General features: G+C 39.3%; 1 protein-coding gene across 7 annotated transcripts in view; it reads left to right on the top strand.

Moving 5' to 3' along the window:
• The window catches only part of ikzf2 (IKAROS family zinc finger 2), a 199,189-nt gene that overhangs the window by 28,639 nt on the left and 154,842 nt on the right, over positions 1-15,708 (top strand). The window contains exon 2 of one of the 7 annotated variants that reach the window (XM_069933959.1): positions 13,893-14,165. The exons of the other annotated variants lie outside the window; for them this stretch is intronic. The gene's annotated coding sequence lies outside the window, so the exon portion shown is untranslated. The remainder of the gene's footprint in view (positions 1-13,892; positions 14,166-15,708) is intronic. 7 annotated transcript variants of the gene reach the window in all.

Consider the following 15,708-nt stretch of genomic DNA (forward strand, 5'->3'; position numbering starts at 1 on the left):
GACAGTGAGCCATTGGCTCCCTGCAAATTATCTATGCTTGTCGTTCCAGCACTATGAAGGTACCATGTGCTCTTTGTTCTCTCTCTTTGCCAGCATAGGACCACCCTGCTTCAGTCTAGGCCTAGAAATGTGGAAGGATGCTGGTAAAACTGTTAGTAAGATGTGTACTGTTAAAAGGGTTGGGAGCATTTAATTAGTGTCCCTTGTAGCATAGAGCTGTGCTTCCACTGAGTCAAAGGGTGGTGGGGCATTGAAGAGATTTTTTTTTCCTTGATCATTGTATGTAGCAGTTCATTGTATGTGTATGTATTTGGTTCCCACTCTATTTTCCTCACATTCATTATTAATTGTCCGCTATTTCTTTCCCACTGATTCTTTAAACTTTGTATTTATTTACCATTCAGTTACCATTTCCCACACTTGCCTTCTGTAAATAAAATACTTCCTCATCAAAACTGTGTTTAAAAGTCCTTGTCTTTTGAGACCTACCAAACCTGTTTCCTCACTCACAACAATTGGCACTGCGAGAAGGATCTCCGGAGTCTTGGCTGGACGCAGGTGTGGGGAAATGTTCTGGAAGCCAGTGCAGGCAGCCTGAAGAGTTCAGTCCAGGTAAATTACATGGGTCAACAGCAAGTTGTGCACTAATAGGTGGGGTGGAACCAAACCTTGGGGAAGTGCTGTCACATGGCAGCCACAATCCTTCCCAATATAGTGCAATAAGATTGAGTTGCTTTAGAATGTGTATTCTATGTAAAACTTGATGCAAAAGTAAGTTAGAGTTTCATATGCTGAGGTCGAGAGATAGATATGATGTATAAAAAAAGGGGTGGCATTGCTAGAGGTGTTGTAATCGTAGCAGCACTGTTGGTGCAGAACCAGGAGAGCAGGCAGTGGAGACAGCACAGTTCTCAATGATTGAACTATCTGGTCCTAATGCCGGTGGCTCCATTCAGCCAGTAAAAGGCCTGTTTGAGGAGCCAATGGTACTTTTTAAACTAAAATCCTGCAAACATTGGTTTTTGTCCAAGATGGCAGCACCTGCTCTGGAAATGGCCACGAGGAGTGGCAGACTCCAGGGAGTAGTGGACTGGTGCAGGGCATCGGAAATGGGGAGAACTCTGCACCCCCCGCCCCCCACAGTTGAGAGGGAGATGCAAGAGGAGATGACCCTACAGGAAGGTGACAAGGGCAGTGGATCATCGAGGGATTCAGCTTCTGAGGCACCCACACAAGCTGTGGGCGATTTGTGTTGGGGAGACCTGCATGGACTGCAGGCTACTGGAGGCTGGCTCATAGGAACCAAGTATCAGAGCTGGGATTCAAGAGGGTGCTGAGGGCAAAAAAGGGTCCTGAAGGGCCTTAGGCATTGAAGGATTCATGAACATGTCGGAAGTTTGGATCTGGAAATTGGGTTGACAATAGATCGGACAGGAGTTTGTGTGGTTGCAGAGGCTGCATGTGCACTGGAGGCGAATCCACGGACACAATGACTCTGAAGGGACTCTTTTGGTTCTCTTTCTCCCTAACCATAAGAGGCACTAGATGACATAAATGGCGGCTCTTTGCCTGACAACAGACAGAAGGTGATTTTGTGCACATTACAAAATAATGGAATGTTTTGTAATTTGATGCTGATGCTGTTATTCAGATATAAATAATCTGGATTAAGGTCAGTAGAAATTGGGTTGATTTTCATATTGAAAAGGATGAATATGCTGTATGTTGAAGCATCGAAGTAATTATAACAGAGTTAAAATAAGCTAATGGTGAGGGATTGACAGGTGGGTTCTATCATCACAGCAGAACTAATCAGCAATGCAGTCTGAAATACCAAGTAATAAGATACATTATATTTTAATCAATACTCATCTAGAATAATGCATTAGATTCTAATCATTGAGGCATAAGACAAATACTTTAATTGAACAATGTGGAAGGATAACAAAAGGTATTAATGTTAAAGCACAAAGTTATATGGAAATTAGTAAAAAAGTGCAGCAGAAGGTTGTCAATATTTTGCTTTGAACTTGCTCAGTCAATGATGTTTTGACATCAGGTATTCAGTAGGAAATTGCATGTTTTGAGTTCTGTAATCCATTTGTGTTGTATTTTAAACTTTGGACTGAAGACTGGGAAGTCACTAATTGATCAAACAATCAGATACCAGGTGAACTCATTAGTTGAAATATTTTGGTTTGGTATCCTTTATTGAGACTAAAGCCAAAAAGTATATCAGGGTGGAAAGAAGCTGAGGAGGGGCTAAAAGTAGATAGAGTATTGGAAGAGAAGGAGAGGCAGGTAGAGGGAGAGCCCACTGGCATGGAAAAGTTAGAACAGTAAGAACTGGTGTAGGTAAAGAAAAGATGGAACCAGATGTAAGTGGGGGGGGGGGGGTGTGGGTAGAAATTACCTAAAGTTAAACAATTTGATACTCGTGCAATTTGGTTGACAGCCGTCCAGGAGGAATGTAATATGTTATTCCTCTCAAATATGCATTTAGCTTCACCCTGATATGGATGAAGAAAAGGACAAGCACTTGTATGTGGGAATGCTGCAGCAAATTGAAGTGGTTGAATTCAAGCTTAGACTTACAGACAGGAGTTCAGTGAAGCAGACATCAAATCTGAGTTTGGTTTCACTGAATGCCACACCAAGTACCCAGAATGCAGTAGTTTGGATGATGTGCACAAAAAGCTATTCCTCAGCTGGAAGGTCTGATTTTGGCCCTAGGTGGAGGCTAGATGGGGAGGAAGATGTTTTGAACCTTCTGTGATTACAGCAGGAAGTACCTAAGGGGTTAGAAAGGTGGATAGGGAGGGAAGTCTGGACCAGGGTGTCTTGAAGAGATTGATTTCTATGATAACAATGGATAGGGGTGGGAAATGGAAGATGTAACAGGTGGTGGGATTGTGCTGATCTCACCGGCAGAGAATAAATTAAGGGCAGGATAGAAGTTGGGAGTGAATTTAGTGACATTGTTGAGTTTTTTTTAAGGGTGGTATTGCATTTTGGAAGGACAAGCCAAGATAGGACATACACAATAAATGGTCGGGCACTGAGAAGTGCAGTAGATCAGAGGGATCTGGGAATACAGATACATAATTCTCTGGAAGTGGCAACATAGGGTTGTAAAGAGAGCTTTTGGCATATTGGCCTTCATAAATCAAAGTATTGGGTACAGGAGTTGGGAAGTTATGTTAAAGTTGTACAAGACGGTGAGGCCAAATTTGGAGCATTATGTGCAGTTTTGGTCACCGAACTACAGGAAAGATATCAATAAGATAGAAAGAGCGCAGAGAAGATTTACTAGGATGTTGCTTGGACTTAAGGAATTGAGTTACAAGGAAAGGTTTAACAGGTATTATCCCCTGGAACATAGAAGAATGAGGGGAGATTTGATGGAGGTATTTAAAATTATGAGGGGGATAGACAGAGTAAATGTAGATAGGCCTTTTTCCATTGAGGGTAGCTAAGATACAAACCAGAGGACGTGGGTTAAGGGGAAAAGTGAAAGGTTTAGGGGGAACATGAGGGGAAACAGAGAGTTGTGAGAGTATGGAATGAGCTTCCAGCTGAAGTGGTAAATGTGGGCTCAATTTTAATATTTAAGAAGAATTTGGACAGGAACATGGACGGGAGAGGAATAGAGGGCTATCGACTGGGTGCAGGTCAGTGGGACTATGAAAAAAATGATTCAGCACAGACTATAGGGGCCAAGGTAACCTGTTTCGGTTCTATGGTATAAAAAGGTAGCACCATTGCAGTCATTCGTGTCACATAGGGAGAATTAGGAAGTGGAACAGAGAAGTGGAAGTGGAACAGGCATAGGTCGGGCCCTTGCTGTATGCATGGCTGTAATCTGCATCTGACGCATTATCTTCAAACACTTCTGTTCAAAGTTCAGGTTTATTGTCAGAGTACATGCGTGACATCACATACAACCCTAAGATTTGTTTTCCTACAGGCCAGACATAATTACTTTCAGTAGTGCAAAAAAAACTGTACTCAAGGAAAGATGTGAATACAAAAGAGAGAAATGTTAACAAGAAAGAAATGCAAACAAAGTGTAAAATACCGAAAATAATGTTCAATAATAAATCACGTGAAAATTCTTAAATGAGTCTCTGATTGAGTTTGTCATTGAGGAGTCTGATGGTGGAGGGGTAGTAACTGTTCCTGAACCTGGTGGTATGAGTCTTGTGGCACTTGTATCTCTTTTCTGATGGCCGCAGGGAGAACAGAGCATGGTGAAGATCCTTGATGATTTGCTGTTGCTCTTCAACAACAGCATTCATAGTGATGTTCTCAATGGATTGGGGAGAGATTTGCCGGTGATGTGCTCAGCAGTGTCTACTATCTTTTGCAGGTCTTTCCACTCAGAGCTATTGGTGCCTCAATACCAGGTGGTGATGCAGTCGGTCAGCACCCTTTCCTTGACATATCTCTAGAAGTTTGCCAAGGTTTTCAATGTTGTGCCAAATCTCTGCAAACTCTTTAGAAAGTAGAGAAGCTGATGTGCTTTATTCAGATGATATTTATGTGTTGGGTCTAGGAAAGGTCAGGTCGAGTTTATTTGTCATCTGATTGCACAAGTATAACTGACGAAACAGCGTTCTCCATACCTTGTGGAAAACACGCAGACGCACATCCAGTCATAACACACGTAGAGACAAACAATACACATGCAGAACTCATATTCATATATACAAATAAATAAGTATTGTTTCATAAATATGAGTCTTAAATGGTTAGTGTAAGCATTTCTTTTGGTTGTTCAGAATTCTCACTGCCCATGGGAAGAAGCTGTTCCTCAGACTGGTGGTGCTAGCTCTGACCTTGTATCTTTTTTGCGATGGGAACAGCTGAAAGATGCTGTGTGCGGGGTTGAAAGGGTCCTCAATGATTTTGCGCACCCTCTTCAGACAATGATCCCGGTAGATCACGTTGTTTTGATGGGAGGGAGGGAGACTCCAGTGATCCTCTCTGCCACTCGTATGGTCCTGTGGATTGACCTCTGATCCATTTCTCTGCCTGTGATGCAGCCGGTCAAGATGTTCTCGATAGCATTCCTGTAGAAGGTTGACATCATGGTGACTAGTTACCTTGTCTACTTTAGTCTTCTCAGGAAGTGCAATCACTGTTGTGCCTTCCTGACAAGTGACGAGATGCTGTGTGCCCACGATAGGTCACTAGTTAAATGAACTCCAAGGAACTTGGTGCTCTCCACTCTCTCCACTACAGAGTTGTTGATGTGTAGTGGAGGGTGGTCATTTCCGGTCCTCCTGAAGTCCACAATCATCTTCTTCATCTTGTCCACATTGAGACTCGGGTTGTTACTTTCGCACCATATCATGAGATTTTCCATCTCTTCTCCATAGTGCAACTTATTGCTTTTGCTGAAGAGGCCAACGACTGTTGTGTCATCTACAAATGATGACATTGTTGGAGCTGGATCTGGCAATGCCGTCGTGGGTCAGTTGCGTGAACAGGAGAGGGCTGAGCACACAGGTGTGAATTGCGCTAGTGGTCAGCGTGATGGTGCCTCTATATTCTGCTAACGACCCAGACAGATAGTAATCTTCCCATTAGGAAGTCCAGAATCCAGTTACAGACAGGAGTTTTGAGTCCAAGTGAGGACAGCTTCTCCACCTGCCTCTGGGGAATGATCATATTAAATACTGAGCTGGTCAATGAACAGCAGCCTGGCTTATAAGGTGTCGTTCTCCAGATGGGTCAGGGTGGAGCAAAAGGACAAGTTTATAGCATCATCTATGTAATGGATTCTACTATAGGTGAAATGAAATGGGTCTAGTATCTCTGAGATGTGTGCTTCGATTTGATCCATCACCAGATGCTCGAAGCATTTCATAGTGGAAGGCAGTGCCACAGGGTGGTAGTCATTGAGGCCTGTTATTGTCACTCTCTTGGGTACTGGAACGATGGTGGTTGATTTGAACCCTATGGGAACGATGGACTGCTGCAATAAGGTATTGAAGATATCAGTGAAAACCTCCATCAATTGGTCTGAGTTTTCCTTCAATACCCGACTAGGTATGTTGTCTGGTCCCTCTGACTTGTGTGGGTTTACCTTCAATAGGGTTCTCCTCACCTCATCTGCAGCTCTGCAGGGAGTCCATCAGAGACACAGCTATCTTTGGCGTCGTCCTTTTCTTCTCATCAAACTGTGCTTGGAATGGGTGGTACATTTAGTGAAGTGGCTAGCGCAATGTCTTTAGACCATCAGGAATTTGGATTCAAATCCAGCGCTGTCTCTAAGGACTTTGTACGTTCTCCCCGTGTCTGCGAGGGTTTTCCCTGAGGGTGTGGGTTACCTCCCACCATTTGAAATGTTGCGGAGATTTGGGTTAATTGGGATAAATTGAGCGCATGAACTCATGGGCTGAAATAACCTGTTACCATGCTGTATGCCTAGAATATATTTTAAAAATTTAGAAGATGTTCAGACTATCTGGAAGGGAGGCATTATTGTCTTTCACTCACAAGGTTGACTTGTGATTTGTTATAATCTGTAGCGGGCCAGGCCAACCCCGCACACGATGGCCGAATCGCTATAGTGAACAGTCAGTGCAGCAGGGCACAGGGACTTTCCCCCCACCGTGCAGAAGTTCCAGGCTGCAGGAGCACATTGCCAGGGGAACAACCAGGCCTCAGCGCAGCATTATGACATCACTCCATGAGCCTGTCGCCGCCCCTAAAAAGGAATGCGCGTGGTTTAAATAAACGCAGTTACTGGTTTATTTGCTTAACGTGGGCAGCATTTATTTCAGCAGCTCTGCCTTTAGCAGTGCTACAAATTCCCTGAAATAGTGACTCCCATAAATTTAAATTTACTCTCTACCATTGATCCCCCAATGACCAATAAATAGATCATACACCTCTGGTTTTCCCCTCCTGAAGTCCACAATCAGCTCTTTGGTGTTGGTACACCATTCAGGCAAGTTTTCAATCTCCCTCCTGTATGCTGACTCATCAATCCTTTTTATACATCATCAGCAAATTTGTAGATGGTGTTATTGTTGTACCGAGCCACACAGTTATCGGTGTAAAGCGAGTAGTGCAAGGGTCTAAGAATGCAGCTCTGTGGTGGTCTGCCATTGATGGAGATTGTTCTTACCAATTCTCACTAATTGTGGTTGAGATGTGAGGAAATCCAGGATTCAATTACACTGTGGACTATTGAGACCCAAGTCTTGGAGTTTGCTGATCAGTTTCGAGGTGATGATGGTACCGAATGCTGAACTGTCGTCGATAAAGGGCATCCTGATCTCGGTATTACGATTTCCACCATCAGCCACATCTTCATCTCTTTACCCCTATCCATTTAATGGAGGGATCCCTCTCTTGAGACCCTCTTTACCCCCCCCCCCCCCCCATTCCCCCCCTTAGGCCCTTCCCGCTGTAATCGCGAAGTGCAAAACTTGTCCCTACAGCTCCCTCCTTACCTCCATCCACAGCCACAAACAGACTTTCTACGTGAAGCAGAGCTTTACGTGCACATTGTCAAACCGAACTTACTGAATTTGGTGTGGCATTCTCTTCATCGTTGAGAGCAAATGCAAATTGGGTGATCACTTAAGCTAACTCCTGCATTCTGTCAGTGACTGTGCTTGAACATCCAGGTCAGAACCATTTCAATGCTCACAGAAATGTCTGACCTTGGCCTTATCACTTGGTAGGGTGAGGCCAAATATAAATGAGAGGAAAACTCATATTCCTCTTGAACATCCCTAGATACAATGATATGAACATCAATTTTTCTAATTTTAGGGAACCCATTTCTCTATCTGGTTCAACAGTTTCCATATCTTCTTTAACTAATCCTGTTTTTACTTTTCTCTCCAACTTTGCTCCCCTTTCAATGGTCTCTTCCTCTACCTATCTCTCTACCTCTTGTCACCCTCTGCCCTATTAGCTCTTCACCCCTCCCCAGCTTCTTCACAAATATACTTGATTTTACTCCTTTCTAATTGATAAAGGGTTGACTGATCATATTTCCCCGTGATCTGATTAGTTCCTCCAGCATCAAGGTTCCAGTATTTGCAATATTTCTCTTGTCTCTAATTTATGTTTGGATGCAAATTTGATGATGTAATGAGCAAGAAAGCTGTCATCTTTCACACTATGCAAAACAAGATATTTATTGAATATCCAATGACAAGCCCAGTGTTTCACTGGATTTAGGGATAAGAAAAAAATGAATAGTTACATGAATAGGATATGTTTAGAGGGATATGAGCCATGTAGGAAGATGGGACTATTGCGGATCAGACATTTTGGTCAGTGTGAGAAGGTTAGTCTCGATGATATGACCAGATACATAACTAATTAATGGATACTTATGCTTAAAATTCCTTCTTTTTGTGATCGCAGTACCAAAATTTATATCTACAACTTGATAGAGAAATGTTTGCAATAATCTTTATCTGTAAAAAATGTTGCAACATTGCAACATTGAAAAAGAAATAGTAAAAAAAAATGGCATCCTCAATCTTAACTGGGTTAATTTTTAGACATATAGACAAGTTAACTTTGATTACTAATTTTAAATTTTTTAATAATATTTTTATTGTTTTCTTTTCCATAAATGTGCAGCTATAGTACATTTACAGAATGCACAATAAAAATAGTAAATTATAGAGGTCAGCAAATTATAATGGCATATAACTTGCATCCATAATATATAAAATATAGATACATCTAATAATTTTTACATGGATAGTCATGTCTCTAAACCCCATCTCCTTACCATTATTGTATGGCTAAAAAAAGAAAGATATAATTTGTTCCTGGAGTTAAACAACAAAATACTAAAGTTTAGGATTTCTATTATGTCTAAAGGTGGTGGAAAAGATTCAACAATGGTCCCCACAACATTTGAAACCTTATATTTGACTTACTAACTGATTAACAGATCTTTTCTAGGTTTAAACAGGACATAATGTCCCTTAACCACTGAGCATGGGTAGGCGGGGCAGCATCCTTCCATCAAAGCAATATCGCATGCCTGGCTAAGAGAGAGGCAAAAGACAGAATTCTACATTTGATTGGAGTTAAAAGAACCTCATCCTCTTCAGTTATGCCGAAAAGAGCAACCAAAGGATTAGGCTGTAGATTTAAATTAAGGATTAAGGAAAAAGTTTGAAACACATCTCTCTGATATTCTTCAAGACTAGGACACGTCCAAAACATGTACATTAAAGAAGCCTCTCCCCTCTTACATTTATCACAGCAAGGGTATACATCTGGATAAATATAAGATAATTTAACTTTAGACATATTGGCCCTATATACAACTTTAAATTGTAATGAACAATGATGTACACATAAGGATGTGGTATTAACCAACTTAAAAAATTGAATTGCAAACCTTGTCTGACACTGAAAGGCTGAAATCCTGTTCCCAGGTATTTTTATTTTTAACTAAGCAAGCGTATCTTAAACCTACCAACATCATAAATAATGGATATTAGATCTTTACGAGAAAGTTGTAAACTGAAAAAAAACATATCAATAATGTTCACATCAAGTGCCCTAGGGAAATTGGGTATCTCAGATAAAATGCTTGATTTGCAAATATTTGAAAAAAAAAGTTTTTGGTTGTTGAACTTTTCAGAAAGCTGTTCAATTCATGCAAAACTGTTATCAATAAAAAGATCTTTGAAATGTTCAATCCCCAATCTGTACCAATCATGAAGAGCAAAATCATGTAAAGAAGATTGTAAAAGATGACGGGATAGAATAGTAGTTGAAAGAGAAAAACCAAGAAATCCAAAATGTTTTCTGAACTGAACTCAGACTCTCAGAGTCTACGTGACAACCGGATTATCAATTGATTAATTTAATGAAAAAGGAAGTGAAGATCCGAGAAGTGCTGAGATGGAAATGTTTTAGTGGAATTCAAATCTGCTACCCATACTGGGCAGTCCACTCAATTATAAAAATGTCACCAAAGCATAAGGTTACATATATTGATTGCTCAATAATAAAATTCATGCCTCTGTTACTTTTGGATTTTTGAAGATGAATTTTATTTAGACGAAGGCAATTACCCTTCCATATTCAAGATGATATAGCCAAATCAAGTGAATCAAAAAATGACTTGGGAATAAAAATTGGTGCAGATTGAAAAAGATAAAAAATTTGGTAAAATATTAATTTTAATAGAATTAATATGACAGGAGTGATCATTGCATTAGAAACTTTGTCACTTGTTTTAATAAAGCAAGGAAATTTTATTTAAAAATATACTTATTATTCTTTATAGCTCTAATACCAAATAGGTAAATTGATTTCTCACAATCTTAAAAGGGAGACTAGTTTTGATTAATACACTAACTCAGGAACATTCAAGGGAAAACTTCACTAAATTGAGAAAGTAATGATAGTATGGAGGGTAAGGAAGTGTCAGGACTTGATTAAAAAAAACCAGAAGATCATCCGCATAAAGCCAAATTTTATGTTCAATTCCCTTCCTACAAATCTCTGAAATTTGCTCACACTCTTGAAATGAAATCGCTAATAGCTCTATGGCCAAATCAAAAAGTAATGGACTTAAACGACATCCTTGGTGGGTTCCCCATTGGCGATTTAAAAGCTTGTGAATGTTGAAAGTTAGTGAGAATTGAAGCCATAGGGCATGAATATGGAAATTTAATCCACGTAATAAAACATGGGCCAAAATTGAATTTTTTTAAGATCACAAATAAATATCTACATTCTACCTGATCAAACGCTATCACTGCATCTAAGGAAATAACACATCCAGGAACCACATTAGAAGGCAAATACAAAATATTAAAATAAAAATAACAGTTTTTAATAAAACCAGTGTGATCTTCAGAAATGTGTGATGATAGAATATTCTCCAATCTATGGGCCAATACTTTCACCAAGATTTTAACATCAACATTTACTAAAGAAATTAGAATGTAGGAGGAGCATTCAGTTGGATCTTTACCTTTGTTTACTACAATGGATATACATGTTTCATTAAAATGTGATGGAAGATTACCTTGCTAAAACAAATCAGATAACACATAATTTAAGTGCAGTGAAAGCAATTGAGAAAATGATTTAAGAAAACTCCACAGGGAACCCATCAGGTCCTGGAGATTTTCCAGATTACAATGAAGAAATAGCAGTAGCTATTTCTAAGCTCACTTGGTTAATCAAAGAAAGTGAGAGGCTATATAATCAATTTATTTTTAAAAAAACTGTTCATCAAACTGTTAACATCTGAAAATCCAGAAGTATAAAGTTGGGAACAAAATTTCCTGAATGTATCATTTATCTCAGCATCATCCATTTGAATCTTTGTAATTTTCTGCTTGGCTTCAAAACCTCTCAACTGATTAGCAAAAATCTTACCAGATTTGTCACTGTAAATATAAAACTGACTCGTACTCTTCAAAAGTTGGCATTCAATTGGATAGGTTGAAAGGAGATCAAATTTTGTTTGAAGTTCAACTTGTTTTTTACAAATATCAGGATTTTTAACTTGAGCATATTATTGACCTGTGTTTTGTTTTATTTGATTAACTAATTCGAATCCCCCTTTATTGACCATCCTTCTTATATTCACAGCATATTTTTAAAAAAATCAGTCCCCTGAAAAAAGCTTTTGTAGCATTCCAAACAATCTAATAGGAAGTTTCTAACAAAGTATTTGTATTGAATAAAAAAGTTAACTTCTCCTCCATAAATTTCAAAGTTATTATCTGATAGTAAAGCCAAATTGAAACGCAAATGTATTATTTGAAGGAGGTCAGGAAGGGTCATGGATAATGGCACAGGGGCATGAATACACTGATAATTACAAACTGAGTTAGTGAGATCAATTAATTATCAATAAGAAAATAGTAAATTTGAGAAAAAATATGATGAATGTATGAAAAGAAAGAATACACTCTTTCTACTTGGATGAAGAAATGCCAAACATCATGGATACCACAATCTGATAAGAAAGATGAATTAATAAGGTGGATTTACTATTGTAACAGTGTTAGGGGATGAACCCAAAGCAAGATCTAACTACAATTAAAATCCCCACTCAGCACCCAAATGTATAAACTCAATTCTGGTAGAGAAGAAAAAAGTCCACATTATCTACATTTGAGGCATAAACCTTAGCAAAAACTACCATTTTATTATACAAATGCCCTAAAACAACAATATAGCAACCATTTGTATTAGATACAACTCAATGATGGGCAAAAGGAATATTTTGATTAATAAGAATCGATGCCTCCCTGACTTTTGCCTGAAATGAAAAATCTAAGTGCTGCCCTCTCCACCTTGTCATAAGATGAGAGTGATCATGACTACAAATTTGTGTTTCTTGTAAAAATATAATTGTGTCTTTAAGTTGATTAATATGCAAAAACACTTCTTCCTTTTAACAGGATGGTTCAAGCCTTTTATGTTACAATTAAGAAATTAATAGATTTCACCATATTTTTAAATTAAAACTGTATATTGATTAACACAATTGATATCAAAATTCCAGGTGTTAGCCTTGCAGCTAAAAAATTAACACTAATAAAGCCATAACAACAAGAAAATAACCTCCCTCCCTTCCTCCTGAACCTGAAAGCCAGACAGCTACTGAAGATACCAACAACAAGCTCAACAAAAAAATAATTCTTAACCCAAACAAATCTTCCTGTTGGAGATTTTATTCCTAGCTCCATTCTTGTTAATATAAATATTGTCAGTACTTCTAAACATGCCATAATTTTGCTCAAACTTCAGGCATATTATTAAAAAAAATTGGATTTCTCTATTACTAATTTGAATTAAATTTTTAGATGTGGGATTGGGAATAAACTAAAAAGTTAAATTCAATTGTTTGAGTAGAGTAGTGAAGGTAAGATATGGCAGTCATTTAAGATGAAATTAAGATCACATAATTTCTTACAAAGGGCATAGTGCCATACTGGCTCACAGATTTTCCTTCTTTCTCCTTTTGTGTGATCTTTGATAAACTTAACCTCATGGTTCAATATCAATTTGTATTAGGCAGATTCTGGATTTTATTTGGAAAAATGTGTCTAGGCTATAACCCTACAGCATCGGGTGCTCCCATTGTGGTCCCTCTATATCATAGAGTCTGGATGCAAACTGGTAAATCACTTTGTTGAGCACCTTGGCACTGTCTGCCGCAATAGCATGGATTTCCCAGAGGCCACCCATTTCACTTCTCCATCCCATTCCCTTTCTGACATGTTTATCCATGGTCTCATGCACTTCCAGACAGAAACCACCTGCAAATTGGAGGAACAGTACCTCATCTTCTGACAGTGCACCCTCCAACCATATGGCATTAATATCGACTTTTCTGGGTATCGTTAAATCACTCCCCTCACTTTTTCCCCATTGCCTTCCTTCAGTATTGTCTCTCCCTCTTTTCCCTGTCTCCTTTTGCACAGTCATGATAAATTCTCACCTCTCACTTTATCATATTGAATTAACACCTGTTGCTCTGGATTCCTCGCTCAGCCAACATTGTCTGTATTCTGAGATTTCCTGATTTTTTTTTTGCTTGAAGAAGGGCTCAGGTCTGAAATGTCAGCAATATGTCTTTGTCTCCTATGGACATTGAAAGACCTGCTGAGTTCCTCCAGCTTTGCAGTATGTTTTTATTTATATGCAACAGGACATAGCCTGAACGGTAGTTAGAAAGACCCTCATAATTCAGTTGTTCTAAACTTAGAAACTTGGAGCCATCATGAGCTGCCTCAAGGCTGTAATGGCTATTATCCACCTCCTTATGGAATGTTCCTTCCTATGGCAAATTTGGAGAGAGATGCAGTAATCTGACCCATATCATCCCCAGTAGCTCGATAATGTGGGACTTTTGTATTTGACAGGCTGTTCCCAAGGATCCATGTTAAAGCAAACTTCATTTCCTGATGGAAGACCTTTACCTTGGAAATGGAAGCTCAGTGGTCTGGGTGAAACATTCTGGTCATCCATGACCAATTTTGGCCACTAACTGGAGCATATTCTGCAGGATGCATTCAAGCAAGGTGTAATCCAAGTAAAGGACCTGGGAGAAAGATTGCTGATTAATACTATCATCACCAAACCTCCTTTGAACTAATTGTGCAAGACAATGTGTCAGGTGTGAAACTGCAAACAAGGTAATCATTTGTGAAGGAAAATATTAATGGTCGCTGATTGAACATGACACACACATCCAAGCTTGGAAAGCCAATACCTGCCTTCAGATTCAGATTTTAGATTTATTGTTAGTGTACATACCATCACATACAAATCTGAGATTCTTTTTCCTGTGGGCAAGGTATACCTGTTAACAAATAAAGAAATGTAAACAATCTGCAATACCAAGAAAAAAAATCAATGAAGTACAAAAGCAAGAGTTCTTAAATGAGTCCTTGTTTGAGTTTGCTGTGGAGGAGTCTGATAGTGGAGAGGTAGCAGCTGTTTCTGAACCTGATGGTGCAAGTCTTGTGGCCCCTATTATCTCTTTTCTGATGGTCCTAGTGAGAACAGAGCAGGTGATAGGGATCCTTGACAGTTGCCGCTGCTCTCTGACAGCAGCATTCGATATTGGGGAGGGTTTTGACTCTGATGTCCTGAGCTGTGTCCACTACCTTTTGCAGGGTTTTATGCTCGTGGGTCCCCATACCAGATCATGCTGTAGCTGGTCAGCATACTTTCCACCACACATGCCTTCACAAGCATGACTGCATACAGACTGATTTAGATTTTCAGATTCATGACCTCACCGAGATCTTTTTCCAGCAGGCCTGGCAGAATTACTGGTAGTGCAAATAAAAACTGTACACTTGTAAACCATCTTGGTTGACATGTCCTGCATGTGTGAAACAACCTCAGTAGCATACTTGCCTTTTTGTTGTTGAAGGAACTATTTCACACTGGACATAGGAGCAACTGATTAGAGGGAACACACAAGCAACCAGAAAGAATTCTGTATTGGTATTTGCCTGTGTTATGCAACATAATTATTTATCCTTATTTTTCCACTTAACCATTGGACATCTTAAAAATGCCAAATGCTGGCTTCTTAAGTTATTTTCTTATCTGGAAAGGACCCTTTAAGCTTCTTAAAATGACCTGCAAGGAGGAAGCAAAGAAGACCATTCAAGTTTTGATGTCCCTGCCTTTGGAGATAAGGAGATGGTTAGCTCCTAGCAGCCTGGTAGCACAAATTTTATTAATAATTGCATTATAGGACAATCAGTCACAATTACTTGATTTCAACAGTGTCAAACATAATGATCATTATATTTGATGCATATTCTACAATGCATATTCTCAGCAGCAAGTTGATCCAATTTTAAGGGCAAGATCAGGGACAGCATAGTTAGTGAGGCAGTTACAGCACCAGTGACAGGGCTTCAAATCTATTTGTATCAGAAGGCACAATTCTCTAATCTCTGCTCAACACGAAGCACCCATCAATGAAGAGTGGAATCATTGAGCAGCAGCAACATGCATTGCACCAATAATCCTTCAAAGTGGAACTTGCATAAAGGCTTTGTAATTAAAAGAGAGCACTTTAACCAGGAGTTGGGTTGATGTTGCTGACCATTGAGACCATCAGAGTGTGCTCTGGAATTCAATGCCCTCCAATGCAGGCCGGATGCCATTTATCATTCAAATTGGTTGACTGATACTGTTAAGGGCCCAGAGGACCCC

Source organism: Narcine bancroftii, chromosome 4 (genome assembly GCF_036971445.1).
Source record: "Narcine bancroftii isolate sNarBan1 chromosome 4, sNarBan1.hap1, whole genome shotgun sequence".
In the NCBI taxonomy this organism is placed as follows: domain Eukaryota; kingdom Metazoa; phylum Chordata; class Chondrichthyes; order Torpediniformes; family Narcinidae; genus Narcine; species Narcine bancroftii.